Below are 26,229 nucleotides of genomic sequence, written 5' to 3'. Positions count from 1 at the left end.
AGGGAGAGCTAGCGTCCTGTGTCGAGGCCCAACTCAAGCCTCAGAATGGCCTCCCCAGAGTTCGGCGATCTATAACCAAAGTGGGTCCAGCGGCCCACAACGACAGTGAGGGGATGGATGGTGCGGAGGGGTACATCTCCTAATCTACCCTAACCATTTAACTGTTAAACTACCCCGGGGCTTCAACAAGCGCCTCTCGCTTAAACTATTGGTTCTATAAACCCAGATTCCCGTCGCCTGTGTTGGTGTCCTCACAATTTCGGGCCTCGCCCCCCCAATTTTCTCTCCGTGCCCTCACACGGTCTCATGGCTGGGACACGTGGGTCCCTTTGGCAGGCACGACCCTCTGCCGATTCTCCGACGATGGCACCCCCGGGCACTACACTGCCTCCGAGCCTACCAGCTCCCTAAACACCGGGGAGTGCCCCCCATGGCACCTCCCCTGAAACGCAAACGTGGCAGGCTGGCTTCCCAGGCCCCTTTCCGAGGGTCACCCGTGCCCACAACACTGCCCACGCGGCTAATGGCGCCCCGGGCCCCCGCACCAAGCAGGCGCACCCGTGCCCACTACGCTATCCCGGCCCCCCATGGGCCCTTGGCCGACCACGGCCGACTAGCCTGGTGCCCGGGGTACCCACTCAGCGATACTCACCTTTCGCAGCCACGCTCCCAACCCATCAACAGGGCTCCTGCACCCCTCCAAATGGGTTTCGAGCCTACATTCCCACCAACAGCAAAACGACCTCCATTTTTCAATTTGACTAACCCAGCTAACTTACTTTATACTGACCCCGGGGTCCCTTGGGCGGGAGTCACTCCTCCCCCCAATCACTCATCGCACCATGCATTCCCCATTCACTCCATTCACACAGACCCGCTGGCCTCACTCACTCATCATGTACTCACCTCACAACTCACCAACTCTTCAACACACTCACCGCTGAACTCTGCCATCCTTCTAACTACTTCCCCTAACTAACTCGTGCTCCCACGTCATCCCTTACACTGTAGTACGTTCCATTTAACACTACGTAGCTAAGCTACGTCCCCTCTACACATTCATAAGTCTGTCCATGTCCTCAAATAAATCATTTTATTTCCCAACCTAAAGCTCACTAAATCCCTCTACCTAATCCATTCCACGGACTCCATGAGGACTTACCCCTGCCCCATGGAGTCGGTCCAGCTAAGCTAACCCTTCCCCCTAACTAGTTTCCATCCTGTGCCCCCGGGTCAAGGGGGTCTTCCACCCCTTGCCCAGGAATCCTGTGCACCCGAAAGTGAGGCTTGGTTGTTTTTTTTTTTGTTTTTTTTCATGCGCATCACCAGCGCGGCAACTCGCGCACTTTGCACCTGCCCGTGACGTCATGCAGCTGCACGTGTTCCTCGTCCCTCCTTGGACGGTACTATCCGGCAGGGATACCCCTCCTGCCGGATTCCAACCCCACGTGCAGCCATGACGTCACCGTGCGCATAAAAAAAACAAGCCCCACGTCTCGAGGGGTTCCCCACGCGAACACATGTGCTTTGCCCGTTGGAGCTTAACACACACGATCGCGTGGAGAACCCGTCCGGTCCAAATCCGTAATCCTGCCTAAACTTTGTCCGTCCGCGGGATCGGCAAATCCACCGTGTGCGTTTCCGGAACGGGACTTCACTCTCGCAAGCGAGCACGTGGGGGTCTCGTGCGTTGCACAGCACGGACCTCGTGCTCACTGCTGGGTGAACCCGGCACGGTTCCCGAAACAACTACCGCTACTCGGCTTCCTTTCCTCACATGTCGCCGTCATCGCCATTCGACACACGCACTCCCGCGTGTTACGACGCTCACACTCCATTCCATTAAATTCACACCGGGAGACGCGGCTGCGTGCTCCCGCATGCCAACCAACATCTCCCTCACATACCGCTCTCTCACACACACGGTCTCCCTTGCATAACCCATACCACTCACACGTGGTGCTCCATTCACACACCGTCCCTCACTCACACACGCGGGGGCACTCACCCGCGGTGCCTCACTCACACACACGGCGACACTCACACACGCGGGGGCACTCAACCGCGGTGCCTCATCCACACTGGCCGTTTCATCCACACACACGGCCTCCTCCACACACGGTGCCTCATCCACACACGGCGTGCTGGGAAGCACGTACTCTGGCACCATCGCCACCACACCACTCACACACGGGGTCGCTTCCACACACGGGGACGCACTCACACCTTGCACCACACACACAGGGACAACCACACTGGGGATTCGTGTCCCCACAAGGGTCTCCGGGGCCTCTATACCCCCCAAGCTCTCCGAGCACCCGTTCGCAGCACTCCTCCTCTCAACCTCGCAAAGCACGACCGAACTCACCTGGTCGTGACTCGCCTCAAGGGGGCATACTCCCTCTCCTCGTTCCTGGAGGAGGCCATCCAGCTGCTCGTACCGGGCCTCCACCCAGTCCGCGAGCTCACCCCCATTTTCCTCCACTACCTCCGTGTGTGTGTGTGCGTCACTTACCCCGTCTTCATCGTGCAGTCTTCCCTCTATCGTTCCCTTCCCGGCTACGGTCACTGCCAACTCAGTCACCTCTTCACCCTTTACCTCCCTTGTCTCCACTATTATTTCCGTTGTCGTCACCTCGTGTCTCGTCTCACACGTTTTGGTCTCCCCATTTAATTTTTCCCTTTCGGTCACCGTCGCTTCTTCTGTCACGACCCTCGCCCAACACGCCCCCCGAATTATTTTTTCACCCGCCTCCACCGCGGGCCCGACAGCCGTTGCACCCCCTTCCAGCTCGTTTGCTCCCACACGTGGAGTCGCCATTCCTATCTCCCTGGTCACGGCCTTCATGCCCGCCTGCAGGCATCGGCCCATGTTCTGCGTCTCCCCCCCGGAGCTTTTTCGTTCCTTCCTTCATGTTTGTTTCCATTTTAGTTTTCATGCGTTTTATTTCGTTTGTGAATGTATTCATCTTTTCGTTCATGCTTTTCATTTCATTTGCATTTGTATCCATCTTTGCTGTCATTGCCGCCAGCATGGCGCATAGCTGGGCCATGTCGGGTGCGCTTGGGTGAGCCGTTTCGGCAAGGGTCGGCGGGTTTTGGTGGAGAGGGGGAGGGGAGGTGTCATACACCTGCAGCCGCTGCCGCACCCATTTCGGGCTCTGGGTTCAGTTGGGCGAGTTCGTGTTCCTGTACTATTAACATTTCCTGCACGGGGATTTCATCCTGGACCATGGATTCTACATTACTACACATATACATTTCTAATACCCCCGGCCCCCGCTCGCCTTGAGACGCCATCTTGCTTCTCTTTAAGGGTTAATTTGGCTCGCTCGTAATTTGGAGGGAATCGGGGGTCGCTCCTCTCACCCCTGGACCGATTCCCGTGAATTTAATTGGAGACAGGAGAGCCCGTTTTCCCGTTCTCCGATACCAGTGCCGCGAGGAGGGCGATGAGTTTGTATCGCACGACCTGACACCAGTGTTGTGAGATTCGCGCCCGCCGGCGTGCGAACGGCCACGTAACTCGAATCGCGGCACGTCGCCCACCGGACGGACAATCCAGTCGTGACCCTCTCGGACTAACGCCGGGAACCAGTCACGGGTGGACCTTTCGGTCTCACCGCGATCGAGCCAATCGGCCCCCGCGTGGGATAGGGTTGCTCGCCAAATTCGACCTACCTAAGTACCCACACGGAGGGTAGATCGGGCGATCGCACCTCGCCGCAGGTCGACTTCGGACACGGGCCACTTAAGCGACCCGCTCCGTACTATCGGGATAACCGAGCGGTGTTATTCGTCGGCCTCGACGGTTCGATTAATTATCGGGCGTCTAAGCCCACGACCAACCCTTTACGTGAAGCAAGATGGGGATTCAATGAAAGAAATGACGAAGCGAAGCGGGAAAACAGTTCAACAATAAGCACATTTATTTCGCGATGAACGGAAAGCACACATATACAATTCCACCAAAAGCACATGGAAAAGAAGAAGACAAAAAGCAAATGCAACAATGCAGATCTATCCGACTACCGGGCACTCGGCAACACTTATACAATTTTACTTCACAGACGGCGCCGACAACACATATTCCCAAAGCAAAAGAAAAGAGAACCACCCTCCAGGATGAGGGGGTAGGCGGGCCTGGGGCCGAGACCGTGTCGGGCCTACCCGTCTGATGATGAGACGCGAAGTGGCGGTGGTGCCTCAACTCCGCGGGCCTCGCGGACAGTGTCTGGTAGGGGGTGGGAAGGGGGCCCCCTTTTGTCGCACTATTTCAGCGCGGAAGGAAACAGGAGGGGGTTGCTGATGCTCAGGGAAAGGAGGATTTCACAAAATCTCGGGTCCCGCGACGAGCGTCTCCACCACGACCTTGGTCGCGCCGCCGGCCTCTCCCTCCGTAGTTCCCGAATCCGACGCGAGCACCCCCTCAATCGCCTTCCCCGCCGCCGCCTCTCCACAGCTCCGTCCTCTTCACTCCGACTCCGCGAACTCCCAACTGCGAACTGCCCACTGCGAACTGCTTCTCCGCTTCCAACTCAACTGACTCGACTGACGAACGCAGTCGTTTATATCCCCCGTGGCCTCGCTCCTTCATCTTTGACCCTCTGCCTCCGACCTTTCACCTCTCTTGCTGGCTCCCCATTGGCCCGAGGAAAAGTGGGCGTGAATGCTTTTTGATCCATGAATTTGCATATAGCGACCGCCCTCCAACGCCCTGGAGGCGGGGCCAAACCGAGCCTCGCTCACCGATTGAACGGAACAAAAGTGGGCGTGAGTCGTTTTTGATCCGTTTTTCTCGGAAAGTCCGCGATGCTTTTGAACACGCTGCTCCGTGCGCGCTCTACACGAGTCCAGCATCGGTGCCCACGAGTGGCGCGAGATGACGGTGATGCGATGGTGGCAAGTTGTGACGGTAAAGGTCGTGGCGGTTGTGGTGAAGCGGCATTGTGGTTGGTGGTTGTTGTTGTGATGGCTGTTAAGACGTGGTTGGTGGTGGTAATAATGGCGGTTGGTCCAAAATAAAGATAGTAAAAGAAAAACGGCTATCCTGAAGAGTCGCAGCCCTCATGAATGACATTTATTCCCTCTAGACAACGGGTTTGGGCCTAACTACACATATACTTACCGAGATATCTCACCTAAGGGACCTGAATGGTGGTTTGCGAATTTGGTCAACCACAACAATATATTTTATATGCAAATACATTTTGATAAATGTATTTACACATTATGTATATGTATATATATATATATATATATATATATATATATATATATATATATATATATATATATATATATATATATATATATATATATATATATATATATATATATATATACATACATGTAAACACAAAATTATATTATATAATTATTATAATAATACAATTAATAATACTGAATTAATAATGTTGAATTAAAACCAGGTGGGGTTGACTCTGCCTATCTTCCTTCCGAGGTCAGCAAAATGAGTGTCACCTTGCTGGTATCCTGCGTCGTAATGGCGACCCATCCAGGATTGTACCCAATAGCCAAGGAGCCTGCTTCGGTAGCACCAATGCTCTGCACAGAGTTTGGTCCCAATTGGTGGGTGGATAGGAATATATATATATATATATATATATATATATATATATATATATATATATATATAGATATGTGTGTATGTGTATATATATATATATATATATATATATATATATATATATATATATATATATATAGATATGTGTGTATGTGTATATATATATATATATATATATATATATATATATATATATATATATATATATATATATATATATATGTGTATATATATATATCTTCTTCTTCTTTCGGCTGCTCCCGTTCGGGGTTGCCAAAGCGGATCATCCATCATGATCCGCATAATGATTTGGCACAGATTTTACGCCGGATGCCCTTCCTGACGCAACCTTGGTCGCCTCTTACGACATAGGGATATGGTACATCTATTCTAACCCGGGTATACACCGTCCCAGTACACTGGTACTCACTTTGCCGACCTCGGAAGGATGATAGGCTGAGTCAACCCCCTGGTATATTAATTCAGTGGCCCAACGGGGCTTGAACTCAGGACCTTTTGGATCCCAAGCCGCTGCCCTAACCACTGCGCCAACACCAGGCATATATATATATATATATATATATATATATATATATATATATTAAAAACAAAAGAAAAAAAAAGTATATTGTTGCAGGCAGTTGGGTGAGAGGGCCACTCGGGGGGGGGGGGGGGAGCTATCTCAGCTCCCACCAGACTCCCCGGAATTGTAGTCTATCGCACACGGATAATTCCATGACGCGGCGGGCGCTAACCGACCGTGGACGCCAATAACTCAACCACGTGACCTCGGGTCCTCCCGTCGATGGGTTAACCAGGTTACCTAATTAATCATGTGATTTGATTACCGGGGAATACGCCCTCGGTACGCCTTGTCTGAAATGGATCACTTTACCAGACCGGATGCAGCCGAGCGACACTGCCAAGGACATACCGGCTAAAAGGAACGGATCGTTGGGAATAAAGTCCCGGATCAGTTTGGATTCGGACCATGCTGGATCAATGAAGGAACAGACAATAACGAGCTGCGAACATTTCTTATAATAATTTATTTACAAGCAGACGAGGAAAGTTATGTGGTACAGTGAATAGTTTTATTGGTGTGTGTAATGCAGGGATAGAAAGAAGCGTGAGGTGCGACAATAATACAAGCAACTTACGAAAGCAGACACAGAGCAGACTTCACCCGAAATATTAATAATCTTCTGCAATCTTAACTTACAAGGACAGGCGTCAGGACACACGCACACACACACACACACACACACACACACACACACACACACACACACACACACACACACACACACACACACACACACACACACACACACACACACACCCCAATGAAGAGGAGTAAATGAAGAGATAAAGAAGAGGAGATGAGGCTAACGATCTCTGAATACCTTGCACAGTTGCCCGATCGCGCCACCAATAAGTTTTGGGGGGGATGCTCCACTGGGTGACACCTCCCTGACAGCTGGCACATCGTTTCTTGCTTCATGGCACTTCGTGCAGCTCGTGTCGGTCCAGAGAACGAGATGCGACCATCGGGCATGAAGGGAGGGACTTGGGTGGAGAAGGCAGAGTCGAGAACGAGTGGGCAGAGTGGTAGACGGTAACAGGTGGGTGGAGTCAGTGATGTGTGGGTGGAGAAGGGCGGAGAAGTGGAGGCGGAGTCGCAGGCGATGACGACAGAAGAGCGGGTGAAGAAGGCGTAGTTATCAATCCCAAGCCGGGCAGATCGAGCCGGCAGGAACGAAAAAAGGACGACGGGAAGGAACGACGCTCGGATGACCCAGGAACAACGACGACCCTGGAACGACACAGCAGGAACGACGCATCAGGAACAATGAGCAGGAACGACGATGACTCTTCTTTCACCGCCCTGCGACCCGTCCTTTTATAGATCCAGTGGTGCGGGGTGGGGGTGATGAGCCGTAGCGATGTGTCATCACCCGCATCGGGCGCTCTTTTTTTTGGCCTCAGCCAGCACACGGGCAGGCCGCCATGACCGGAAGCGGTTCTACTTGACTTCCAGCCAGATGATTCCAAGCTGCGGAATTGTCTCTCTCCGAGCCCAATAATATAAATTGTCTTGCAACGAACTCCGTGCCATACCCCGGCGACCCAAAATGTGCCTGCTCCGTGATGTGCCACGCAGCCCGAGCTGTACAGCATGCCCCTGGCTGATCATGGCTTCGCCGGCCTGAGGGGCGAGAAGACGTCCCTGTCCATGGGAAACACCCGCGGCTGCCAGCAACGATCGACGGTAAGGTCTTATGGCAAACCCATGCACAGACGGTAAGATGTGTGCCATTCGTTCCCTGCTCTGTACGATAATAAAGTGTCGCGAGCGGCGCTCGGGTCTGCCTTCAAGCACGTTCCGTACAGTCCACGCGGATCCGCCATTAAGCACGTGGTCAGTGCTCGCATTGGACCGATATGATGAAATCCAGAAATGAGTTAAAAAAGAACAAGCCACTAGTGTCTTGCACACTTGTGTCCTGTACAATGTGGCGTGGTTGTTGTATTGCTATTATCGACCTTGACAAGGTAGTTATTGGCACCAAAGCTGACAGCCACACTCCCGCCGATATTTGGGCATTTGCTTCTGTTTTGTGAAAAAAAACATCCGTGCAGCCTCTTTCAGAGATATTCGTTTGTATACTTCTTCAATGCAGCCAGCAATCTCATCCCAGATCCAGGCCCGTAGCCAGAGCTCAGTATTAAGGGGGGCATATGAACTGGATGGGGGGGGCACAATTATTATATTTCATATTTTTGATAACCCGGTATACTATTGTATTCATGCAGCATTGACACATCCATACTGAGGTTGCCGTCGCATATTAACCAAATTAATCTCAGCTAGATTTAATATGTTCCGATATTTTTGGCCTAAAATTATTCGAATGCAGGAGAGCCGCAACAAACTGGCACATTCACAATGCAGATATTCAATGATTAGACAATTGGCACCAATTCAGGTGCACTTATACAAGGTGTTGTCAAGAATTGGCATTAGAAAAATTAATATACCAGAGATACAATGACTAAACGGGGGAGGTTGGCACCAGAATCAGTGCACTTTGAAATAAGATACAGTGGGCTATGACCTGCGATCATCACGTTAAACTATCAACAGCAAATACGACCAGCCTGAAGATACCACAAGGTCCGCATTTAAAGCAGTCAATTACACAAAGGTAAGGTTATGCACAAAGCACTAGATATGGGATATGCAAAGCACCAAACACAACATTTAACTTAAACATCAGAAGTACAAAGCAGCCGACCACGGCGGGTGCTGACCACAACCACACTGCAGCCACAACCACACACGCTTCACCAGCAGTCACACACACAACCTGAACTCCTCGTATAGTGTTTATACCGCTGTACTCGCTGTCAGAAGAGCTGCAGGCGACGTGTCTCGGTGTGGAATCTTCTGAGGACCTTCTCCTTCCAGTCATTCAGGCATTTACGTGTGAGGTCTCTCTCGAAGGCCAGCTGTACCAGTTGTGCCTTGCGTGCATGGCGCATGGACCATCGATGGTCAGTGAAGACATTCCTCAATGTTGAGAATGAGTTTTCACACATGGCAGTGGATGCACCAAATGTTAGTCCAAGTCTCATAGCAGTCACTACACTTGGCATGGCTTCCAGTGTTTTGTGGTATGTTGAGAGGAGTTTTTGTGTTGTCAATCTCTCATTTGGCTGCTTTTCTGTCTGTGAGCGAATAAACTGCTTTGCAACCACACACTCTGTTTCACTGATGGTTGACTTTGTTAATGTCATGATGTGCTGGAGCAAGTGGGGATCCAAAAACGTGCCATTTTCAGGATTCAAGGCAGCGAGTGAACGGGTGAGTTGTGTGTTGCGCTCACTGAAGCGCTGAGCGATCTCTCCTAGCACAGTGTCAATTGCGCTGTAAAAAAAACCCTCTGCAGTTCCGTCTTGTCATTGTCGTTGTTTTGTCCTGTAGTCTCCAAAACTACAAACTGTTCCAAGTTCTTATGCATTGTGCATCTCCGTTTTGGTGGTGCAGGTGTAGAAGTGTGAGCATCGTTGGCCTTGTTCCACAGATCAGTGAACTCATCCTCAGAGCGGAGTTTCTTCATGCACTCTGTAGCACTCGCCACCAGTTCCAACCCCGTTAGCAAGTCCATGTCCTCTGCCTGCAAGAGTCTGTTAGGGCCATCTAACAACATCAGCAGTTTTTGTACAAAGATAGCAGTGAACATGAAGGCAGGCCCAGAGACTTCCCGCAAAAGCCCAATAGCCTCCATCCTCATCTCTGCACCGAAGGCGTGCTCTGCATCAATCTCCGACAGTAAGGATGTGATATCCTTAAAAGATCCCATGATCACAGACACGGTGGCTAAATGTCCTGTCCACCTTTGATCAAGAAGTCGTTTTAACCGCTCACCTTTATACTGCGCAGCAACAGTGGGCTTTCTGAAGAATTTGTACAGGCAACAACAAACCTCGAGGAAATCAGTGACAGCTTTCTCTGCTGCCAATGCGTGGATAACTACCAGATGGAGTTGGTGATTTAAGCAGTGCACATACGGGGATTTCTCTTTCCAATATCTCTTGGAACAACTTTTGCACCCCACCGTGCTTCCCAGCCATTACCGAAGCCCCGTCGTACACCTGACTTAATATTTTTGACGCGTCAAGTCCTGTTTTTGTCAGCTCTACAATTATTAGGTCTGTCAATGTTTTTGCATCTCCAGCGTCGGCAGTAGCTATTGTGAGTAGACGCTCTGTTGCTTCATTTGATGTCGATACAAAGCGAATGATGATTGATATGTTCTCACATTCAGTGGGGTCCCTCGTCCCACCCACCTTGATGGTAAACCACGATGTGCCTACTTCGTCCACGATGGCATCCGTCACAACATTACTCAATGTGCAGATCAGTTCATTCTGCATTTCCGGACTAGTATAGCTTGCGTTTCGTGGGATATGCTTTATTATTTCGGCTAGCTCGGTGTCTTTTTTGAGTGTGTAGTTTAAAAGCGAGAGGAAGAGCCCACTGTGCCCGTCTGACATATCCTCAAAATTATCAAGGCTCCCTCTAAAAGGTATCTGATTTTCGTCGAGAAATCCCACAACATCTATAAGAGCAGACACATAGTACCGGTTTCTATTTGGTCAGCATTGAGGAGTGTGGAAATCTCCTCACCACAATCGATGCGCCTCTCATTCTCCTTCCACCTCAAAACACACGTTAAATGTTCCTGTGAAGTTGCGTGTTTGTGAAACCCCCTGCCTTTCTCAACGGCACGTTTCCAATTCCGGTAGCCTCGCACTGTGAAAGTAGAGTCCACTGGGCCGTGTGCGGTGTTAAACTTCCTACATGGATAGCAGAATGCTGCATCTGTCTGCACACTGTATTCCAGCCATTCATTAGTCTGGTACCACGAGGACACAAACGAGCGACTCTTGTTCTGCAACAGATGGCCAGGGAACCACTGTAGAACAACTTGATTCGGTCTCTCACTTCCAAGATCATCAGGAAGCGGCTTGACAGTCACACCCGATCCCGAGGCCGCCGCCGAGCGTGGAAACTCGGCTGTCTGCGCTGGGGCTCCAGCCGCAGGGCTGACGTTGCTGGCTTGGCCAGGTTGGCCAGCTTCTGTCGGTATTTCATCGACATGATCGTCTTTTACTCCTCCTCCTCCAACTCCTCCCACAACATTTCTTTCATCATCTTCATTTTCGTCGCTTGCATTTTTTCCTTTTCTGAGCCATTTTCGTAAATCCATCATCCACGTCTTTTTCTCCTGCTGCGAGCTCGTGCTCTGGGATTCGTCCCTCGCGACTCGCGTCACTAATCTCGCGACTCGCGAGATTTGACGGTTGACGGTTTTATTTATTAAATGATGCATCCATCAAAAACAGGTTTTATCTGCAGAATTTCAAATGTAAGCACGATTGTAAACACACATATTTTAAATTTTTATTATAAAATTACTTTTGTAAGATGGAGGGTTGACGGGTTGTGAAGGTCACGTGGTGCACGTGCACTTCATCTTTAATAATGTAAATTTATGTCTTTTCCTTAATCATATTACGATATTATGACTGTATTACATTTATACCTAACTTACAACCAATCAGGTAACCTGCTCAATAGGGTCTCCATATCGAATAATCTGATTGGCTATTCCTTAAAACTAAATGATCCACGATATATAAAACCACCCACAACATCGACATTCGACACGAGGTCTTGTGGCTGTCTGTCGTCTTAGCTGCTGGCGTTGGTGCTTGCGTTATTATCTTTTATCTTGTGGTCTTGGACTGTATCGTCTTGCCAATTGCTTTAGGAGATGCGCTGGGAAGCGCATACTTATCTCTTGACTGTTATTCAAAGAAGGATATTTTTAAAGAACAGTTTATCCAAGAAGGCCTTATTATTCACCATGTTGAACATCTGGAATAAGGGTTTTAGTTCACACAGGTGAACTCTTAAACAGCAAGTTCACAGTGGGTGCTCATCCTTAAACACTAAGTTGTTCACAGAGTACAACAGGGCATAAATGGGTGGCGTACAAGTGGGGGGGGGGCACCAGATGCGCCATGGGGGAGCATTGCACCCAAATGCCCCCCCCCTAGCGACGGGCCTGCCCAGATCATTGGAAGCTCGAGACGATCATCTCGAGCTGCCGAGCATACTCTATGACTTGCCGCAAAAGTTGTGTTGAGGGATCGCTTGAGGACGGGAGCTCTACGCTGTGCCGCGCTCTGCCAATCGGGTGTCCGAGCGCAGTGCCTGCTGACCTACGTGAGGTCCCAAATTCGGATTTACCTCAGGAATAAGCAGAAAAGAAGAGTCGACATGAAGTTAGTGGTGTAAGCAAACCGAACTATGAGATCCCCGCAATGCACGTCCCGTTGTCCTGCAAGACAAAACAGAAGGGACTATGTTCACGTATATTAATGGAATAACTGTCTTGGGACCACTATATATTGGATGCCATTGCCTTGGAGGCATGCGGTTCCGAGAAGTGCAACTACATATATATATATATATATATATATATATATATATATATATATATATATATATATATATATATATATGTATGCACAGGATAGCAGTACAACATAGCTGGTAGCAGACGACAGACCGTACACGGGGAATGACAAAAATACGCATTGTGCAAAATGCAAGTGGTACTATGGAATGCCAAGACTTCCCAAACATTGTCGGCATGTCCGCTAAGTGCCACAGCAATTTCATAGGGATTGTGTGACGGCAAGCCGAGTTTTTAGTGTGCAAGCTTGGTATTATAATAGATATATATATATATATATATATATATATATATATATATATATATATATATATATATATATATATATATATATATATATATATATATATATATATATATATTTTGTTGCGGGCCGGGGATCGGGAGAGAAGACCACTAGGTGGGGGAAGCTGTCTCAGCTCCCACCAGACTCCCTGGAATTGTAGGTCATCGCACACAGATAATTCCGTGATGCGGCAGGTCGCTTAAGCGACCGTGGACGCAAATAACTCAACTGCGTGACCTAGGATCCTCCCGTCTTCGGGTTAATCGGGTTACCTAATTAATCACGTGATTTAATTACTAGAGAACACGCCCTCGGTACGACTTGGCCGAACCGGATCACTCAACCGGATTGGATCACTTTTCCGGATCGGATGTAGCCGAGCGACACTGCCAAGGACGTACCGGCTCAAAGGAACGGATCGTTGGGAATAAAGTCCCGGCTAAACTCAGATTCGGACCATGCTGGATCAATAGAAGACAAAAACAAGCTGGGAACATTTCTAAGAATGATTTATTACAATGGGCGAGGAAAGGTATGTGGCACGATCAAGATATATTGGGGTGTGTTGTGCAGAGATCGGGGGAGAGGTGTGGTGCAGCAAATAACAAGCAACCTATAAAAGTGAACACAGAGCAGACTTTGTGCGAAAATCATAACAATAATAATAACAATAACAATCTTCTCCAGTCTTATTTAAGCAGACAGGAGCCAGGACACGCACACATGCACATACACGCACAGACACAGAAAACCTGATGAAGAGGGATTATTGGAACAAGAAGGGAGGGGAATTGAGGCTGTAGTCTCGGTACCTTTGTTCTTGATCGCACGAACGTGCCACCAATACGTTTTGGGGGGGGGTGGTGGTGGTGCGGTACTCCGTGGTGCGGTACCCGAAAGCTGGCGTGTTGCCTCTGGCTTCAGCAGCGCGTGTGGAGCCTGTGTTTGTGAAGGAGGGCTTGAGTGGAGAAGGGGGCAGGAGGCGGGTCGTGCAGAAAGACGAGGGCGAGGCGAGAGAGAGAGAAAGGCGGAATCCAGGCAGCAGGAGGCACGTCGTGGCGATGTAGAGCAGAGCGAGGCGATTGCAAGGCCGGAGCGAGAGAGTGGAAAGGCAGAGGGACCGCTCTGACCTTTACAGGACTTGCAGCGTGGGGTGGAGGGCCACCCCAAAGCGAAGCATTATCACCTGAATCGGGTGCTCGGATTGGCCCCGAGCCCTCACATGGCCCGCTAACCTTTGCTGGAAACCGCACCACTTCGTTTCCTGAAAGGTCATCTCAGACAGCGAACATATATCGCTCCGACCCCACGACATGACAGGAATCGCCCACACCAAAATTGGCCGTGAATCATCCCGCAAAACCCCACGGGCCATGCCTTGGTGACCGGCCGAGGGTCCCGCATGCCCGCACGGGCGTCCGACCAGCGCCGATCAACACGCTCACTCCGCGCACGCCAATGTGGCATGCACTGTGCAACATTCCCCGGCTCGATTGCAACTTCGCTGGCCGTAGAGACGAGAATATGCTCACCATCTGTGGGGAATCTGCTGCTGCCAGCGAGAGCCGAAGGTACATTGTTATGGATAAATCCATGCATGTTTCGCGAGCGGCGTACGTGTCTGCCTTCAAGCACATTCCATACAGTGCGCGTGGTTCGGACATTACGCACGTGGTCAGTGCTTGCGTTCGCCCGATTCTGCTGCCGTGTGCGCGGGGCGAACACCGATATGTATCAGATATTTGGTTGAAAAGGAATGTGCCGCTTTTACTCCGCACACTCGTATCCCGCCAAACGTGGTGTGGAGTCGCCTTTGTTGGCCTCCGTACGTGTTTCGTGCAGCTTGGGCATCGTGCTGGCTGTGTTTCCTGTGTTGTGAAAAACACCATCTGTGCAGACTCTTAAGAGATATTCATTCTTATGCCTTTTTAATGAAACTGGCAATCTTCCCCAGATCATCGGATGCTCGAGTCCATAATCCTGGACTGCCAAGTGCACTGTCTGACTCACTGCAAACGTTGGGTTTAAGGCTCGTTTTGGAACGAGGGCTCTGCGCTGTTAATGCCCGCGCATCATCATTTCCTCGCAGCGGCCCGCACATGCTGGCCTCCATGAGGGCCCATCTCACAGCGAAGGTGCACGTGGCTCAGATTTACCTCAGGAATAATCGGAAAAGAAGAGTAAGGACGAAATGAAGAAAAAATGATGTAAGCAAATCGAGCTATGAGATCATCGCAACGCACACCCCTTTTGTCCCGCTAGACAAAGGGAAGGAACTATCTACACGTATATTAATGGAATAACTGTCTTGGGACCACTATCTGTTGTATGCATGCGGTTCCGAGAACCGCAACAATATATATATATATATATATATATATATATATATATATATATATATATATATATATATATATATATATATATATATATATATATATATATATATATATATATACTATACAGCTCTGGAAAAAATTAAGAGACCACTGCAAAATTATCAGTTTTTCTGGTTTTACTATTTATAGGAATGTGTTTGAGTAAAATGAACATTTTTGTTTTATTCTATAAACTACTGACAACATTTCGCCCAAATTCCGAATAAAATATTGTCATTTGGAGCATTTATTTGCAGAAAATGACAACTTGTCAAAATAACAACAAAGTTTCAGTGTTTTCAGACCTCAAATAATACAAACAAAAGAAGTTCATATTCATTTTTAAACAACGCAATACTAATGTTTTAACTTAGGAAGATTTCAGAAATCAATATTTTGTGGAATAACCCTGATTTTCAATCACAGCTTTCATGCGTCTTGGCATGCTCTCCACCAATCTTTCACATTGCTGTTGGGTGACTTTATGCCACTCCTGGCGCAAAAATTCAAGCAGCTCGGCTTTGTTTGATGACTTGTGACCATTCATCATCCTCTTGATCACATTCCAGATTTTTTCAATGGGGTTCAGGTCTGGAGATTGGGCTGGCCATGACAGGGTCTTGATCTGATGGTCCTCCATCCACATCTTGATTGACCTGGCTGTGTGGCATGGAGCATTGTCCTGCTGGAAAAACCAATCCTCAGAGTTGGGGAACATTGTCAGAGCAGAAGGAAGCAAGTGTTCTTCCAGGACAACCTTGCACGTGGCTTGATTCATGAGTCCTTCACAAAGACAAATCTGCCCAATTCCAGCCTTGCTGAAGCACCCCCAGATCATCACCGATCCTCCACCAAATTTCACAGTGGGTGCGAGACACTGTGGCTTGTAGGCCTCTCCAGGTCTCCGTCTAACCATTAGATGACCAGGTGTTGGGCAAAGCTGAAAAATGGACTCATCAAAGAAGATGACCTTACTCTAGTCCTCTGTGGTCCAATCCTTATGGTCTTTTGCAAACCTCAGCCTGGCCATGCCTTGGTTTTTTTTTTTTTATTCCAATTTTTTTTCTTTTATCCTTCTTTGATATCCTTCTTTGAATAACAATCAATTGTTACAATTTGAATAACATTTTCATTCATTTCATTTTCATTGCTGAATATTGTTACAATAACAATTTGAATAACAATTTGATAAGAAATATCCTTCTTTGAATAACAGTCAAGAGATAAGTATGCGCTTCCCAGCGCATCTCCTAAAGCAAAATTTTTTTGATTCCAATTACTTTTGAGGTACCACCAGCACTGTTTTTGCCATCCAGCTGGTCCTATTGCAAGAGGATAGTGATGACCACAGCAGTGGTTTTTATACTTTTCCTTGTTAAATAAGATTTGGTTCAGGTGATCACCTAATCAGTACCTTACTAAGTAGAATGAGGTGTGACTTTGTTGGAATTCAACAAACACTGGAATGGAATGGCTGCCATACATGTAGAGATGCTGATTGAAAATTTTTTTGGAGTGGTCTCATTTTTTTCCAGAGCTGTATATATGTGTGTGTGTGTATATGTATATATGTGTGTGTGTGTGTATATATATATATATATATATATATATATATATATATATATATATATATATATATATATATATATATATATATATATATATATATATATATATATATATCTATCTATACAATAAGAGAGAAACGCCGAATTTTGTTCCCGTTTTGCGACGTCAAATCAAATCCTATCTGCCTGAATATTGGCAGATATTTAACTTCCTATCGGGAAGGTGGCTAGATGTACTGTTTGTTCTGAACTATTATGTATTGTGAATTTTGGGGGTGAAAATGGACAGGACACACCCAATGCTCTTAAGAAGGAAGTAAAACCGTTACCACTTTCATTGAATAAAAAGTAAAACCGCCGACCACGTTCATTGTAAATTGTGATTATCGACAGAAAAATGTTTCTTTTATCGATGGAATGAGCAATGAGGTTTCCTCGCATTCATTCAGGTGAGTAATTTTTTTTATCCTTTCCTGACTTACACTTCATAACCACCCCCTGCGCACCTTTATTTGAAGACAACAGAAGAAAAAAGCCAAAACTAAAAAGCCAAAACTAAAAAAAGATTGCTATCTAGCTTTCCTTCCTATAAGCTTTATACTTAAAGCCAGCAAGCTACTGTTCAACAGTGCAAAACATTTAAACAGTGAAACAAAGATGCAGATTTGCACAACATTTGAACAGTGCAAAAAAGTTGCAGGTTCGGTTTGCTCTTGATTTGAACAGTCAACATTGCAAAAAGACACAGTGTTGTATTCGGTAGTTTTGCAGGTTTGCATTTGAAAAGTAGAATGAAAGATGCAGGTGGTTTGCTTACCAGCATACTTTTCTGATCCAATCACTCTCGGCCTGTAATCAATACTTCAAATTGTCTAATTGACTCAAATTATACTACCATCCTCAAATTGTCAAGCTAAGAATTTTTTTTTCACTATCCACTGACTCACAACTCAGTCATCAGTTACTACTGAGCAAAAATTGTACAGCTACCCACCATGTTTGGTGGAGTCTTCCTGCTCCAAATAAAGTAAAACAAAAGTAAAGTTATTCACTCTCCCTTTTAGCTGACCATCAAGTGAGATTGTACCTGAAAATCAGTTTGTGAGCTTGCAAAATCTTACTACATTCCGGTAAGTCACTTTTATGTACTTGGAAACCCCACTTCAATACTTGGAAGACCCACTGCAGTACTTTGCAATCCCACTTTGCAATCCCACTACAGCACTTGAAAATTCAACTGCAGCACTTAGCCATTCAACGGCAACACTTGGTACTCCTGTTGCAGTACTTGGAATTCTCATTGCAGTATGTACTTGGAAATTCCACTGCATTACTTCGAAATTCCACTGCAGCACTGGGAAATTCTACTGCAGCACTGGTAATTCTCCATCATTCAGGCCATAGACGTGCATGAAAAGGCCATGCATCCAAAATAATCTGGGGGGCTATATATTCCAAGAACTAAAATCCGTTGATTGAAACGCACATTACCAATCACTTTTATGTTTCCAGGTGGTAACATGCTGAGAACACTGAAACGAAGAAGAATTTCCAAGCGATTACCAGAAGTCCGTGCACCAAGAAACGCAAGATGACAGCTGCAGTTGCCAGCGGTCCCACAAAGGAATGCAAGACGACAGCTGCAGTTGCCAGCGGTCCCACGAGCCTACACGAATGATGAAAATGTGTTCTTCCTTGAAACAGATATTGGAGAAATGGAAATAGCATGCAACTACTGTGAGGCAAAAATTTCGCTGGCGAGCCACCAGGATTTTACTGTGCAAGTGGAAAAATCTAATTAGATTTATTCCCAACGCCACCTCAATATCTGCTGTCACTGCTCAACGGAACAAATAATGATTCCGACCATTTCCTTCAGAATGTACATCTTTATAATAGCGCATTTTAAATGACGAGCTTTGGCTGCACTAGACGACAGATTCATGGATGGGATCCCAATTTTACTGTCCAAGGTCAAGTGTGTCAATAAATTGGAAGTCTCCATCCACAAGACAATACGCCTCGACAGTTTCTGCAAATTTATTTCATTGACCGCAGACGAGCCGAACATGAAGCACGTTTGGCCATCAGTACTGGTATGAAACCACACATCATAACGAAACTCACAGAGTTGTTGCATGAGAACAACATATACGTCAGAAACCTGAAAACAGCTGTTGAAAGCATGAACCAAGATGGAAGAGAAGATCTTAGAGTTGTCATCCATGAAAACAAGCAGCCGGCCACACAACATCCTCGCCGTTACAACGCACCATCCGGTGATGAAGTAGGCATCCTAATGCCGAACGAACCAACTGTGACCAGAGATATTGTGTTACACCAGCGTGATGGAGCATTACAGCATATATCAGAATTACACCGTGCGTATGACACTCTGCAGTACCCAATCCTGTTTCCTTATGGCACAGACGGGTGGAGCGTATATTTGCAGTCAGTCGCTGCACACAAAATAACGCAAATGCAGTTTTACGCATACCATATCATGTGTCGACAGATTAATCATTTGTTACTGTGCCGCAGACTGTTCCAGCAATTTTTAGTTGACATGTACTGAAAGATAGAAACAGAACGATTACATTTTCTCAGACGGGAACAGAAAGCTCTAAGAGCGGACAGCTACCAAAACTTCAGAAACGCTATATTTAATAACGACTGTGATCCGCGGAACGTAGGGCAAAGGATCGTGTTACCATCAACATTCACGGGCGGTCCGCGTTATATGCACGACTGCAGCCAAGATGCCATCGCATATGTGCGGAAGTATAGCAGACCAGATATGTTCATAACCTCTACTACTGATCTGAAATGGTCAGAAATTACAGAAAATCTTCTACTGAAACAAACAGCATCAGACCGGCCAAATATCATCTGTCGTGTTTTTCATTTGAAATTGAAGAAACTGATGGATCTGTTCAACAATGGAGCTTTTGGTGACTTGCTGGCATGGCTGTATTCTATCGAATTCCAGAAAATAGGGCTCCCTCATGTGCACATACTCCTCTGGCTGTCCCCAAGAAGCAAAATCGGACCCGACGATATTTATCAAGTCATATCTGCGGAAATACCATGTCCGGATTCGGAACTTCAACTGCACGAACTGGTGAAATGCAACATGATCCATGGACCATGCGGCCCTTTCAACAGAAACAGTCCATGTATGAAGGAGGGATCCTGCTCAAAAATGTTCCCGAAGGATTTTATGGAAGCGACGGAACAAGGGCAAGATAGCTATCCCAAGTACTGCATGCACACCTCAGAGGACGGAAGGAATGTAATTGCAATCACCAAGATTGTAAATGGACAGCGTATCGAGCACGTTATAGACAATCGGTGGGTTGGACCTCACACCCCTTGGCTTTTAAAACAAATGAAGTGCCACACGAACATTTAAATTTGTACTTCAGTTAAAAGTGTGAAATATGTGCTGAAGTATCTAAACAAGGGAAGTGACCAAGCGATCTTCACTATTAAAGGTGGACAAAATAATGATGAAATACAACAATATCAAGAAACCAGGTTCGTGGGTGCCATGGAAGCTGCTCACCGAATCTTGGGCTTCCCGATGCATGAACACTATCCACCAGTGATGCAGATGACTATCCACCTGGAGAATGGCAGGTCAGGTATGGGAGCATGTGCCAGAACAGCGCGTCGCTGCGTCCACTTTCCGCCGGTACTCCAGGGGCCTCCATCTGGCCATCCCCCAGGCAGATGCCAGGCCCATCCCCATCTCCTTGAGATGATGGTCAACCTGTTGCAACCATGAGGCATGCGGTCGGCCCACTGGCCTCCTCCACTCATGAGACTCCCTCGCTGAGAGAATCTGGTGAGCAGGATCAGCGTCAGGAAAACGAGCCACATGTCCATACAGCCGCAACTGACGCTCACGGACTATGCAGGTAACAAATCTCATCCGAGTCTCTCTCAGCAACCGCTCGTTGGACACAAAATCCGACCAGCGATAGCCAAGGATTCTCCGAAGAGACCTGGTACCAAAGGAATTAAGTATCCGTCTCAGATCCTTGGTCAGAGTCCAAGTCTCGCACCCATAGAGCAAGACTGGAAGTACCAAGGACCTGAAGACTCGGACTTTCGTCCTCCCGCACAGGTACCGGCAGCGCCACACCCCATGATCCAGTGAATCCATGACTCCCCAGGCCCGACCCAGACGTCTATTGACCTCTGACTCGCAGCCAGCAGAGACATGAATATCACTGCCAAGGTAAGCGAATCTCTCCACGACCTCAACATCCTCACTACAAACAGACACAGACAGGACAGCAGCATCCAAGATGTCACCGAAAGCCTGGATCTTAGTTGTGACCCAAGAAACCCGTAATCCCAACGGCTCCGACTCCTCATTCAGCACCTCGAGGGCCCCCAAGAGGATGTCTAAAGTCTCCGCAAAGATGACTGCATCATCTGCAAAATCAAGGTCCGAGATCTTGACATTCCCAAACGATGCACCGCAACTTGATCTCTCCGACATCCTCCCTAAAATCCAGTCCATACAAGTGTTGAAAAGTGTGGGGGCAAGTACACATCCCTGACGAACTCCAGTAACAACTGGAAATAAGTCAGAGATGGTACCACCACACTTCACAGCACTCTCAGTACCAGAGTAGAGTTCAGACATCAGATCGATCAGTTTTGGTGGCACCCCACGAAGACCAAGAATCCTCCAGAGGACATCCCGATTCACTGAATCGAACGTTTTACAGAGATCAACATAGGCTGCAAGCAGCCCCTGCCGAAACTCTCGTCTGCGTTCGGTGAGGACACGAAGTGCAAGGATACGGTCAATCGTTGACCTCTTTGGTGTAAAGCCTGACTGCTCTGGACGCTGGTGCTCAAGCAGATGGTGGCGAACCCTATCAAGAATTATCCGAGCAAAGACCTTGCCCGGCACTGAGAGCAGCGTCACCCCTCGGTAGTTGTTTCAGTCTTGGCGATCACCCTTCCCTTTCCAGAGAGGGACAACAAGGCCCCTCTTCCAGTCAGTTGGGATGATGCCTGTGTTCCAGGCAGAGCACAAAACTGCATGCAACGACACGAGTGCAGCATTTCCACCAGCCTTGAGAAGTTCGGCATGGATGCCACAGATCCCTGGAGCTTTGCCCCGTTTCAACTGGTTCACCGCAGCCCGTGTTTCCACAAGCGAAGGTGGACCACAGTTGAATCGAGGGTCAGCAACAGGGATTGTAACACCCTTGACGTCCAACTCGACAGCTGGGGGATCAGCCCGGTACAACCGCTCAAAGTAACCAGCCCAGCGGGCCTTCACTTCAGACACCTCTGTCAAGAGCCTACCACTCTGTGCTCGAACTGCAGTGCTCCGAGGGATGGGCTTGGATGAACGTAATGCACGAATTCCCCTGTAAGCGGGATGAGAATCACCTGTCCACAGGTGATGCTCTACCCCCTCACAGATTCCTCGCACATAGGCCTCCTTGTCCACCCTCAGTGCACGTACAGTTTTACGCCTCAGCTCCCTGAACAGCTCAGCTCTGCCATTCAGCCTGGCCCTGCGACTCTGGTCAATGGTATCCAGTGTCCCTTGAGAGACAAAATTCTTCTTTGCCCTGCGGTGAGCTCCAAGGCATCCACCGGCAACATCAAGGACGGTGGTCTTGAAGGCATTCCACAACTCTTCAGGACCCCCCAAAGCACCCAGACCCCCCAAGTGTCCACTCAGCCTGTTCGCAAACTCCTCAGCTACTCTCTCATCCCTGAGCTTGGCAACATCCAGTCAAGGCTGGGATGGTACCATTCTCCAGGACTTAAGTTGCAGCTTTAGAGTTGCTACAACAAGCCAGTGGTCAGTATTGAGGAACTGAGCACTCCGGTAGACCCTGCAGTTCTGGATCATCCTCCAACGACCGTCAATGAGGACATGGTCAATCTCCTTTGCCACACCGCCAGCGTTGGAATACCAAGTCCAGCGATGAGCTTGTGGGCGCTGAAACCATGAACCAGCCACCCTAAGTCCATGACTTCTTGCAAAGTCAAGGAACTTAGTGCTATTCTGGTTCATAGTTCCTGACCCATGGGGACCAACACACACCTCATAACCATCCCTATCAGTTCCAGTCGATGCATTGAAATCCCCCAAGACTAGAAGTGCATCTCGTCTGGGGCACTGATCAACCACAGACTCGAGTGTGGCGTAGAATGCATCCTTCATGGTGAGATCACTCACCTCAGTCGGAGCATAAACAGAGACCAGGGAAATGACACCTAAGGAGTGACGAATCCTTAATCTCATAATATGCTCATTGACCGGTGTTACCTCAATTATCATTGGGGTCAGCTTATTGGACACAGCTACAGCAACTCCTTGGGTATGGTAACCATCAGAGCGACCAGACCAATAGTAGGTGTAACCACCCACCATTATCTCGCCGCAATCCGGTCTCCGAACCTCAGAGAGAGCTGCAATCCCGATGTCCAAACGCTTGAGCTCAGATGATAACAGAGACAGGTGATCATCCTCTCTTAGGGATAGGACATTCCAGGCACCCACCCGAAGGGACCGCCTCAGGTTAACCCAAGGAGACCGCCGTCTGGTGGACGACACCTCAGCACCACTCCGACACACTCTCCCGCAATCTGACCCAGGGATGTTACCCCGTGGTTTCCCTCCTATCATCAAAGATTGGGGTCCCGAAGGCTTTGCCCCAATCCCGTCATCCGGTGAGCTGCCCTGCGAAGGGAAGCTGCACAGGAGGTACTCCCACGGAGTGGGTTTTCAGATTTTTTTGCGTTTTTGCGTTTTGCGGAATGAAGGGTTTTACGGTGGCCGGAGTGCAAATCCTGCCACCAACCTCCTAATAAGAAGTGACCCAACTGCAGGAGGACGTCCGCAGACACAGTTGGGCACTAGATATGGATGGCCGTTGGCTCACAAGGAGCTCCTCCGCCCTTTGGCAGGTTTTGTTTTTAATCCTGCTGGGTGTCCATATCCAAACACCCTCCTCACCAGAAAACCTGGTGGGGGAGACGGTTTAGTCGCCGACAACCCGACCATGGAACAGGTTAGTACAGGTTTACATGGTACCTGTAGCAGGTCACAGATCGAACCTGACCTGACCTGACCTGAGAATGGCCAGCGAGTGTATTTTGACAATAGCAATGCTGAAGCCCGCACCAGAATGGGACCACCAAAGACAACTCTGACAGAATTCTTCACCATTTGCCGTACGGATGAGTTCGCGAAAACACTCACTTATCACGAAGTCCCAGAGTATTACACGTGGGATTCTTGCAACAAAAAGTGGAATCGATGCAAGAGGGGAACTCCAGAACCACAATTCCCTGGTGTATTCAGAAGCCCTGCTATCGGTAGAGTTTACACGGTCAATCCAAAACAATCAGAGTGCTATTTTTTACGCATGATGCTTCACCAGGAACATGGTCCGACATCGTTCGAAGATCTCAGGAGTCATGAAGGTGTAATCCTACCAACTTTGAGAGGCATGTTTGGCGAAGGGACTTGCAGAGGATGATAACCATCTGCATAATACCTTGCGAGAGGCAACTATTGGACAGAGCCCGCAAAGTATTCGGAAATTATTCATTGTCCTGTTGATTTTTTGTGAACCAAGTAACCCACTCACACTCTGGAATGATCATAAAGCTGCGTTTGCAGAGGATTTTTTTTCCATCCCCACAACGTTCATGTTAACGACGACCACGCAGGGGAAATGTACAATCTTTGCTTGATGGAAATAGAAGACAACATCCTCGCACAAGGAGGTCAAACTCTGGATAACTACAACCTTCCTGTCATTGACCGTACAACGGCCGCAAACCACGCACAGGAGTACGTTCGGTACGCGAATTTCGACGTATGTGAACAAAACCAGTACATCAACAACCACGAGCATCAGCTGGCGGCAAATCAGAGAGAACTATATGCACTATTTCTCGACAAAGTAAACACACAGCGCTGCGGTATCACCTTTGTTGACGGTCCCGGAGGGACAGGTAAAACGTTCCTCTTGAATTTAATTCTCGCAAAGATCAGATCAAATGGCCATATCGCTATTGCTACAGCATCGAGTGGTATAGCCGCAACTTCACTCACAGAGGGACGTACTCTACATTCCGCCTTCAAAGTACCCCTGAATGCTCACAAACAAGATACACCAACCTGCTCAATGAAAAAAGGGACAGCAATCGCTGGAGTGATGAACGAAGCCAAAGCAATTATTGTGGACGAGGCTCCAATGACCCACAGGGTTGTGTATGATGTGATCGATAGGACACTACAGGATATTTGTGGAAATTCAAAACCATTTGGTGGTATCCCGGTAATGTTCTGTGGAGACTTCCGCCAAATACTACCCGTTGTGAAGCAAGGAACACATGCAAACATCGTCGATGCGACGCTGAAGTGAACACCGTTATGGCGCAACGTTACAACGTACCGATTGTATGACAACGTACGAGCACAGCTTACAAACCACCTCACCGCTGCTAATTACACCGACCTCCTCATGAACATTGGAGACGGTAACTACCCTGTTGAAAATAAACCGGACACCATCCCTTTACCAGAAGGAATCCACCAGCACGAAACTCCATCCAAATTAATCGAGGAAATCTATGTCGGATAAACAGGACGTGCTCCAAACGACAACAACTGGTTGTTAGAACGAGTGATACTCGCACCTCTAAATGAAACAGTGGATGCTGTCAACTCTACCGTCATTGACCGCTTCCCAGGAGAAGTCAAGATATATAATGCAATCAACACTACACTCACTCCGCAGGAAGCGGTGCACTTTCCCGTTGAATTTCTGAATTCCATTGAAATGTCAGGGATACCACCACACAAACTTAAGCTTAAAGTGGGCTGCCCAGTTATTGTTCAACGTTCATTGGATCCACCAAATATCAAGAATGGCACCCGCTGTACAGTCTACCAAATTAGCCCAAACGTGATTGAAGTAATCCTGATTAATGGACCGGCAGCAGGAAAACATGCATTGATTTCAAGCATACCACTTACACCATCCGACAGTGACCTGCCATTCCAGTTCCGTAGATTACAATTTCCCTTACGACCTTGCTTTGCCATGACAATAAACAAAGTACAGGGACAGACGTTCAACATAATCGGACTAGATCTGCGTTCGCCTGTTTTCTCACATGGAATGTTGTATGTTGCGGCATCAAGAGTTGGATCAAGATCAAAGCTGCACGTCAATGCCCCAGACAAGAAAACGAGGAACGTTTTAAAAAATGTGCTGCAGTAGACAACCGAAGAGACCCGTTCGTAACAAAATTGACTCCACAGAAACTGAGTAACCGACATATGCATTTAGTTATG

The 26,229-nt window shown here is 47.9% G+C and overlaps 1 protein-coding gene across 3 annotated transcripts in view; it reads right to left on the bottom strand.

The window, feature by feature from the left end:
- Positions 1-26,229, bottom strand: part of LOC147017759 (cysteine-rich secretory protein LCCL domain-containing 2-like) — a 206,943-nt gene that overhangs the window by 27,019 nt on the left and 153,695 nt on the right. The window lies entirely within an intron of this gene.

Source organism: Eptatretus burgeri, chromosome 11 (genome assembly GCF_056783735.1).
Source record: "Eptatretus burgeri isolate ZD-2024b chromosome 11, Ebu_testis_v1, whole genome shotgun sequence".
Lineage (NCBI taxonomy): Eukaryota > Metazoa > Chordata > Myxini > Myxiniformes > Myxinidae > Eptatretus > Eptatretus burgeri.
Note: the sequence above shows the minus strand (reverse complement) of the source record. Positions and strands in the feature narration are given on the sequence as shown.